We start from the raw sequence: 8,329 nt of genomic DNA, 5'->3' as shown, positions 1-8,329 counted from the left end.
AGGTCTGGGTAGGATCAAGTTTAAAGCTGCAGACAGTTCTGGTCTTAAACCAGTGACAAAATGGGTTTTAGATGATAGATCTTTTAAATGGTTTAAAACCCAGGCTGTTGTCTTTATCGCTTCAACGCCAAGCTGTTTGGTGCTTAATGTGTTAAATTGCATTACACTTTGTTTGTCACTAGGCTTGTTGTTCAACTGAATCAGCTTTTCTTGTTTAACAATCTCACAGTCTAGTAAAGCTTCCATGAGAGGCTTTTGGATCGGGGTCAGCAGCATTTCTTATGAAAATAAAGATAGCAAATCGTCAAGTAAAAGTATAGAATGATCCGGATAGAAAATGGCTGTCCGGACTCACGTGTTTAAGGAGAATATTATCAGTCTCAGGCCATTTGTCCCTACTTCTACGTCGTCCTGATTGGTTTGGGTGAGTTTCAAATACATTTGATTGGATAGTTAACTGTCAATCCTCAATGTGCAACATAAGTTTTAAATGTTTCAGGTTTGAATTTTTGTGTGTGCTATGGAATGTGATTTTGTGCTGTAATCGAGTCTGGTTCTTCCTGGTTTTCTGATGACTTTCATTTTATCCATTCTCTGAACAATGGTGGCTTCATATTGCTATGGTGCTTATTTCGACCTTGATCTGATTACTGGTACAGCTCATTTCTTTATACGAAACTTACTTTGAAATCTGTTCATTACAACAATAGTCAGTTCATATTGTCAGTAAAAATATTGCATTTACCTTCAACTAGTTTGTGGATGTGTCAAGTTTTGCACCTCTGTTTAAATGTTTTATCTCGTTGAAAGCCATCTGTTGCAGCGGATCGCAACACCTTTATTGTTCCTTCTTTAGTAACAGAATCAGTGGGGCCAACAATGGCATCAAATTTGGAATGAACGTGATAGTCGATTAGGCCCAAGAAGGAGTCAAGGTGCATAGGATCCTTTGGCACAGGGGCCTGCTGGATTGCTCAGACCTTGTTGTCCAATGGATGCAAGCCATTCCGGTCCAACCAGTAACCTAAGTGGACCGCTTCCTTTTCATGAAATACACACTTTTTGCGCTGTAGGCAGATCCCGACTGCCTCGTAACTACATAGTATGTCCTCTAGATTCTTCACGTGTTCCCGGTTGGATGAACCGGTGATCATATGTCGTACAGGTAAACTGCTACCTGTAGCATACGTCGGAGAATATTCTCCATTACTCGCTGAAAAATGGCACATGTGGAGGAGACTCCAAAAGATAACCTGGTGTACTCAAACAGACCCTTGTGTATATTAATGGTCACGTTCTTCCATGAGGCTGCGTCCAAAACTAATTGCAGATAAGCGTGACTCATGTCGAGCTTGGTGAAGGTACGCTCTCCACTGAGCCACGCCTATCGGTCCTCAAACCTAGGCACGGGGTAACAGTCCAAAAGGGATGCCTGATTAATCATCATCTTATAATCCCCACAGAGACATCTGGCACAACCGGCACTGCCCAAACTGCAACTGCACTGGGCGGATGATCCCTAATTGCTCCAGGCAGTCAAATTCTGCATCCAACTTCGGCTTCAATGCATAGGGGATGGGATGGGATTGAAAATACTGTGGGTGCGCCTCATGGTCCACCTTAATCCTGGCGGAGGCCCCTCAGATGGTACCTAGTCCATCTTGAAAGATGTACAGAAAGTAGGTCAACACTGTGGTACCTGCGGCACACCTGTTGCCAATAAAGCTGGAGGTGCTTCAGCCAATCCCATCCCAATAAGCTGGGGCCCAAACTTTTCACTACCACCAAAGGTAGGTTTGCTGACTGTGTTCCATATTCCACAGGGACTTGCAAGGTGCTCTGGATCTCAAAGGGCTCCCCCGTGTATGTTGCCAGCTTGCATATGTCATATAAAGCATTAAACTTTCCTAAAGCATTTGAAATAGCCAAGCTGCATGTATTGTAATAAATCAAAATCACTACTTAAGAGGCTTGTAAGAAGCAACATTATATCCCTTATGACAAAAATAAACAACACTGCTTAAAATACAGAGCAAAATCCAAATGAACTTGGCTGAAGCTTATTACAGACACTTCAAACGCACTTTGTTACAAATGAAAGTACTTTTTAATGGAATTAACAGAAGAATGTTTTTTTACATAAAAAGACAGGAGAACGGCAACACAGTTGGTTCAACTTAATTATTAAACTTAGTCGGCGGAATTCTCCGTTCCTGAGACCTGAGGCTGGATTCTCCGATTTTGAGGCTATGTCCAGAGCATGTGTCTGGTTTTACGATGAAAAGGTTGGCGTCACCTCCGCACCGATACTCCAACCAGTGAGGGGCTAGCAGACACGCCACATAAATGCATGGCCTTCCCAATACAGATGCCTGGAGAATTGTCGGTCCGTGGCCACACATGCGCACGGTGATGACCTGCAGCGGTCGCGCCGTACAACATGAAGCTGGACGCACGCAGCCCCGACCTACAAAGAGTGCCCTACTGGACACCCCCTCGCCCTCACCAAAGCCCTCCCCCCGGCGTGTAGCACGGCTCCCCCCCCCCACCCCGACTGTGGTGGCGCTGGGCACAGTCCGCAGTCGCCACGCCAGGTTCATGAAAACTGAGAGCACACATGTCCCGCGCCATAGGGAACTCATCCCATCGGGGAGGGAGCATGGGGGGAGGGCCTTCAGCCAATGTTGTGAAGCCGTCCCAAAGGCGTGCGGCATACTCCTCGCTGATGCCATTTTGGAGGAGGCGGAGCATCCGAAAACAGGTGCTGCCCCCGATTCGGTCGTAAACAGGGATTCTCTGCCTGATCGCCGATTATGATATCGGTGTTGGGCAATGGAGAATCCCGCCCCAAGTGTTGACGCCGGGGCAGGATTTCCGGAGTTATAAAAAGCAAAATTGGACCAATTCAACGACCGTTGAGGGGCTTGCACTGGTGCGACGTGGAACACAACCGATTCCAATGAGAAACACTGCGGTATTCCTCGGATTTGCGATTGACACTCAACAGGCTGACAAGCTGCACCTGCATATACACACTTCACTCCCAACACACACCATCCTAGCCACCAAGATGGCAGCGAAGAGAGCGGCACCCCGTTTTACGGATGCCGAGCTCGAGACCCTGTTGGGCGCCATTGATGAGAGGTGGGCAACCCTGTATCCTGGCCCAGGAAGGAGGCTGCCAGCCGTCGCCGTTCGCGGTGCCTAGGTGTAGATGACAGTAAGCTCCATGAGAAGCACTGTTTGGACCGGCCAGCAGTGGTCTAAGGAGCTGCCGGACCTCCTCAGGGCAGCAAGGGTGAGTAGGCAGCATTGTGCCACTGGCACCAACCCTGCGGTCCCTCACCACAGCAGAGCAGAGTGGGTAAGGGGGGTAGGGGAGAGTTGGCTATGATTTGTGTAGATTAGGTGGGAATAGTGGGAGATGGAGGGATGTGTTACGCACTGAACTATGTCGACATTTGTATTTGTATCTTTTATTGTTACAAAACATTAAATGCCTTAATGAAATGTTAGTAAAAAAACAATATTCGGATTGTGTGTTTGCCGGAAGGCATCGAGGGCAAGGACCCAACAACTATATCGCCCAAATGCTGGGTAACGTAGTCGGGGAGACAGGTTCCCCAGCCCCCAGAACTCGGTGGAGCACACAGGATGCTCCGTCCGAAACCCAAAACAGGGGAACAACCGAGAGCGATCATCTCTGAGCTGCACCAGTACCAGAACCGGGAAAAGATCCTGAGGGGGGCCCGGCAGACAAAATTGAGCTCATGGGAAGGCCACTGAATCCAGGTCTACCAGAACATCGGGGCAGACCTCACAAAGAAAAGGGTGGAACTCAAAAGAGCAAAATCAGCGCCCTATAAAAATGGGGTGCGATTCGGCATATTGTTCCCGGCTAGACACTGGATCACATACCAGGGGAACTACTTGGGCACCCTGGCAGAGGCTAATGAATTTGTGAGAGCCAACGAGATGAAAAGGGTCCAAGCTCGGCAGGTGAAGATGCGCTGGTGAAGGACTGCAGTGGGAAAGAAAAGCGGAGACCAGAGACTACTGTGTAGACTATGTGTTTGCGCAGGACTGTACTGCCTCGTTTTGAACAAAGAGTCGGAACACAGAGAGAAGGAAGCAGGGACAGGGAAAGCAGGTGAGGGGCCAGTGAAGGAAATGTAGGCAAGCAGATAACACAAATATATAGCAGAACCAGCCCAGGGAGGGGAGCCACCGTACTAGCAGGGAGAGCTGGCATGGGAAGACAGGTAGTAAGGGGGGCCATGGCGCACCTCTCAGGGGAGAGGGAGCGTCTGGCCAAGGTGGGGGGAGGGCACAGCAGAAGGGAGGGGGAACACGGGGGGGGTGGCAAGGGGGCAGGGGGGGCGAGAGATGGGGCAACACTGAACAGACAAGGGACAGAATAAGAGATAAGGGTTGGCAGCAAGACAGGTATGGGCTTTGGCAGACTGGTAACAGGCCGAGAAATCAAGATGCACCGCATGCAGCAACATTTGAGGGTCCCTGAACAAAGGGAAACCCAGAGTTCAGGGGTGCACCCACGTGGCCTACACACAGCCCAACCTCATGGTGAGAACGGTGATCGTGGCCATTTTGGATGGCCCCCTAACAAAGGGAAACACCGGTTGATCCAGCAGGAACGGGGGGTCAGAAACCCCACTTATCAGGATAGTCACTTGGAAAATAAGGGGACTGAAAGGCCTGGTGAAAAGATCCAGAGTCTTCACCTCCTTGAGAAGTCATAAGGCTGACATAATTTACATGCAGGAGTCACACGTGAGGGAGATGGACCGACTGCTGGTAAGAAAGAGCTACAGACGTACCAGGCATGTTATGGGACGAGGGCCAGGGGAGTAGCCATACTGATTAGCAAGAGGATGAGATTTACAGAGGTCAGGACGGTTAAGGACCCAGGGGCGACAGTACGCCATGGTCAGCGGTGTCCTAGACAGGGCGCAGGTAGTTTTAGTAAAGGTGTACGTGCCCAACTGGGACAACGCAGACTATAAAGAAGACCATGGTGGAAATCCCTGATATTGACACCAACTGATAATCGGGGGGGGGGACATTAATTGCGTACAGGACCCTCTGACTGACCAATCCAACCCCAGAATGAGGAAAAAAGCAGGCATGGCTAGGAAACTGGGAACATTTATGGAGTAGATGGGGGCAGTGGAGGTTCCTGCACAGGAATTATCATTCTTTTCACCGGTACATAAAGTATACACCCATATCGACTTCTTTGCAATGGGGAAATCAGTGCCTCCAGGTATTGTAGGAGTGGAAATGATCGTCACCTCTGACCACACTCCACACTACTTGGATGTGAGGTTGGAGATGGGCCGTGCCCAGCGCCCCACATGGAGGTTGAACACAGACCTCCTGGCCGACAAGGCCTTCTGCCAGAAAGCATCAGAGGCCGTAGGCGAGTACGTTACTAACAACCGGAACAGGGAAGTCTCACCTTCCACGTTCTGGGAGGTACTAAAGGCGGTGATTAAAGGGAACATCATAGCCGGCAAGGCGCGCAGAGATACGAAGAGAGAACGGATTGCCAACTGATCGACTCCATCCTTGAAGTCAACAGAAAGTACTCTGAGGCCCCGACCGTAGAGCTGCTGGCGGAGAGGAAAAAGCTACAAATGAACTCTAGCCTGCGATCCACTAGGAAAGCAGTGCACCAACTCCACCAGACACGGGGAACCTTCTACAAACACAGAGAAAGGGCTGGCCACCTATTGGCTCACTAGCTGAGAAAGCAGGCAGCCACAAGGGAAATAGTGGAGTTGAAGGACAACAGAGGCAAACTGGTAGCGGAACCAAAAGAGGTCAATTGAGTATTTCTACCGAGGACTGTGCCCCCCGACGGGGATGCGGGAATATAACATATCCTCGATGGACTATATATGCCAGTTGTGAGAGAGGACAGGCGGGGGACCTGGAAGCACCAATAGACCTAGGAGAAATCATGGAGAGCATCAGCTCCATGCAGGCGGGGAGGCGCGAGGACCAGATGGGTTCCCGACAGACATCTGTAAAACGTTTACGCCGGCCCTGGACCCACATCTAAGAGATATGTTCTCAAACTCACTAGCAACGTGCACCTTGCCACCTACACTAGCACAGGCCACGTTCTTGTTGATACCCAAAAAGACAAGCACTGACGGAATGTGGCTCGCATAGACCCATTTCGCTACAAAATGTAGATATGAAGATACTCGCAAAGGTCCTGACCAAAAGGCTGGAGAACTGTGTACTAGAGGTGGTCGCAGAAGACCAATCGGGCTTTGTCAAGGTTGGGAAACTCACTGCGAACATCAGATGGCTGATGAACGTAATACCTGGGGATCCAAATAGCCAGAGACTGGACACAGATCCACAAGTGGAACCTGACCAGCCTGGTAGAGGAAGTGAAAAAGGACCTTCAAAGGTGGGGCGCACTCCCACTTTCCCTGGCGGGAAGAGTGCAGATGATCAAAATGAACATGCTGCCGAGGTTCCTCTTCCTGTTTAGATCCATACCGATCTTCATCCCTAAGGCCTTCTTCCAAAACATAGAGAGTTTAATCATGTGTTTGTGTGTGTGTGTGTGTGGGGCGGGGGGGGGGGGGGGGGGGGGGGGGGGGGGGGGGGCGCAAGAATCCGAGAGTCCCCAAACCAACACTGCAAGGGGGGAAAATTAAGGGTGGCCTGGCATTACCAAACCTGCAATATTACCACTGGGCAGCTATGGCAGAGAGTGAGGGGATAATAATAATAATAATAATCGCTTCTTGTCAAAAGCAGGCTTCAGTAAAGTTACTGTGAAAAGCCCCTATTCGCCCCATTCCGGCTCCTGTTCGGGGAGGCCGGTATGGGAATTGAACCCGCGCTGCTGCTGTTGTTCTTACAAACCAGCTGTTTAGCCCACTATGCTGTGAGTCCAATTCGGAGTGAGTGCGGATGGAGGGGGGAACGCCCCTCCACGGCAATGCTCCCATCTCCCCCGACAAAATACACATCCAGCCCAATGGTCGTGGCCGCACTGAAAACGTGAAACCAAATGAGGCAACATTTCTGACTGACCGAGATATCCCCATGGCTCCCATCTACGGAAACCACAGGTTTCTACCAGCCATGCTAGACACCACTTTTGAGAAATGGAGACAGGACGGGGGAATGCTGACAGTCAGGGACTTCTATATAGGAAACAGACTACTAACACTGTGCAAACTGACGGAGGAGTTGGAACTCCGACAGGACAGGAAATGAGGTACCTACAAATAAAACACTTCCTCCGCATAGAGACAGTAGAATACCCCACAGTCCACACTATTAGAGGACCTGATGAATACGGACAGTAAAGAAAGGGGAAACTTGTAAAATGTATGAACAACTACTGGACAGGGTCCGAACGCCACTAGACGAGACCAGACGGAAATCGGAGGACGAACTGGGGACAGAAGTGGGGTGGGGACTCTGGGGCAAAGCACTGAGCAGGGTCAACACCACCTCCTGCTGCACAAGGCTCAGCCTCATGCAGTTTAAAGTGGTGCACAGAGCACACCTGGCCAGAAACCGAATGAACAGGTTCTTCCCAGGGTGGAGGATAAATGTGAATGGGGCCAGAGAAGCCCGGACAACAAGACCCACATGCCCAAAGCTCGTTGGGTTCTGGACAGCCTTTTCTGAGGCAATGTCCAAGATTGTGGGGGTGAGGGTGGAGCCGTGCCCAAATGTGGCAATATTTGGGGTATCAGAGCAGCCAGAGCTACACATGGGGAACAGGGCCGATGCCCTCGCTTTCTCTTGCCTAATCGTACGCCGGGGAATTCTGCTCAGCTGGCGATCGGCAGCACTACCCACAGCTGCAGACTGGCTGGCAGGCCTGGCAGAATTTCTCCACTTGGAGAAGATCAGATATACCATCTGACAGTTGGAGGAAGGCTTCCTCACAGCATGGAGGCAATTTGTCAGCTTGTTCCAAGACCTTGACGAGGCCAACAATAACTAGAAAGGAAGAAAATAAAAAAGTAGAAGTGGACTGGCAGGAATACACAACCCAGGGGGAGGGGGAGGAGGAAAAGAGGAGCGAACCTGAGGAGAATAAAGGGAACAACACAGAGGGAGGGGCGAGGAGGGGGAGGGAGCAGAAGACCCCTCACCCACAAGGCAGACCCAGTGGAAAATACAAAGGAAAGAAGAGGGTAAGGGGGAGAGTTCACCCCCGGAGTGAACAGGGAGGATATCAAGGAGGCGGGGGGGGGGGGGGGGGGGGGGGGGGAGGGATGGAGCACCTTACCAGATAGTGGCAAAATGTAAATAGATACAAAAG

The sequence above is a fragment of the Scyliorhinus canicula genome, chromosome 1, assembly GCF_902713615.1.
Source record: "Scyliorhinus canicula chromosome 1, sScyCan1.1, whole genome shotgun sequence".
Classification (NCBI taxonomy): domain Eukaryota; kingdom Metazoa; phylum Chordata; class Chondrichthyes; order Carcharhiniformes; family Scyliorhinidae; genus Scyliorhinus; species Scyliorhinus canicula.
Note: the sequence above shows the minus strand (reverse complement) of the source record.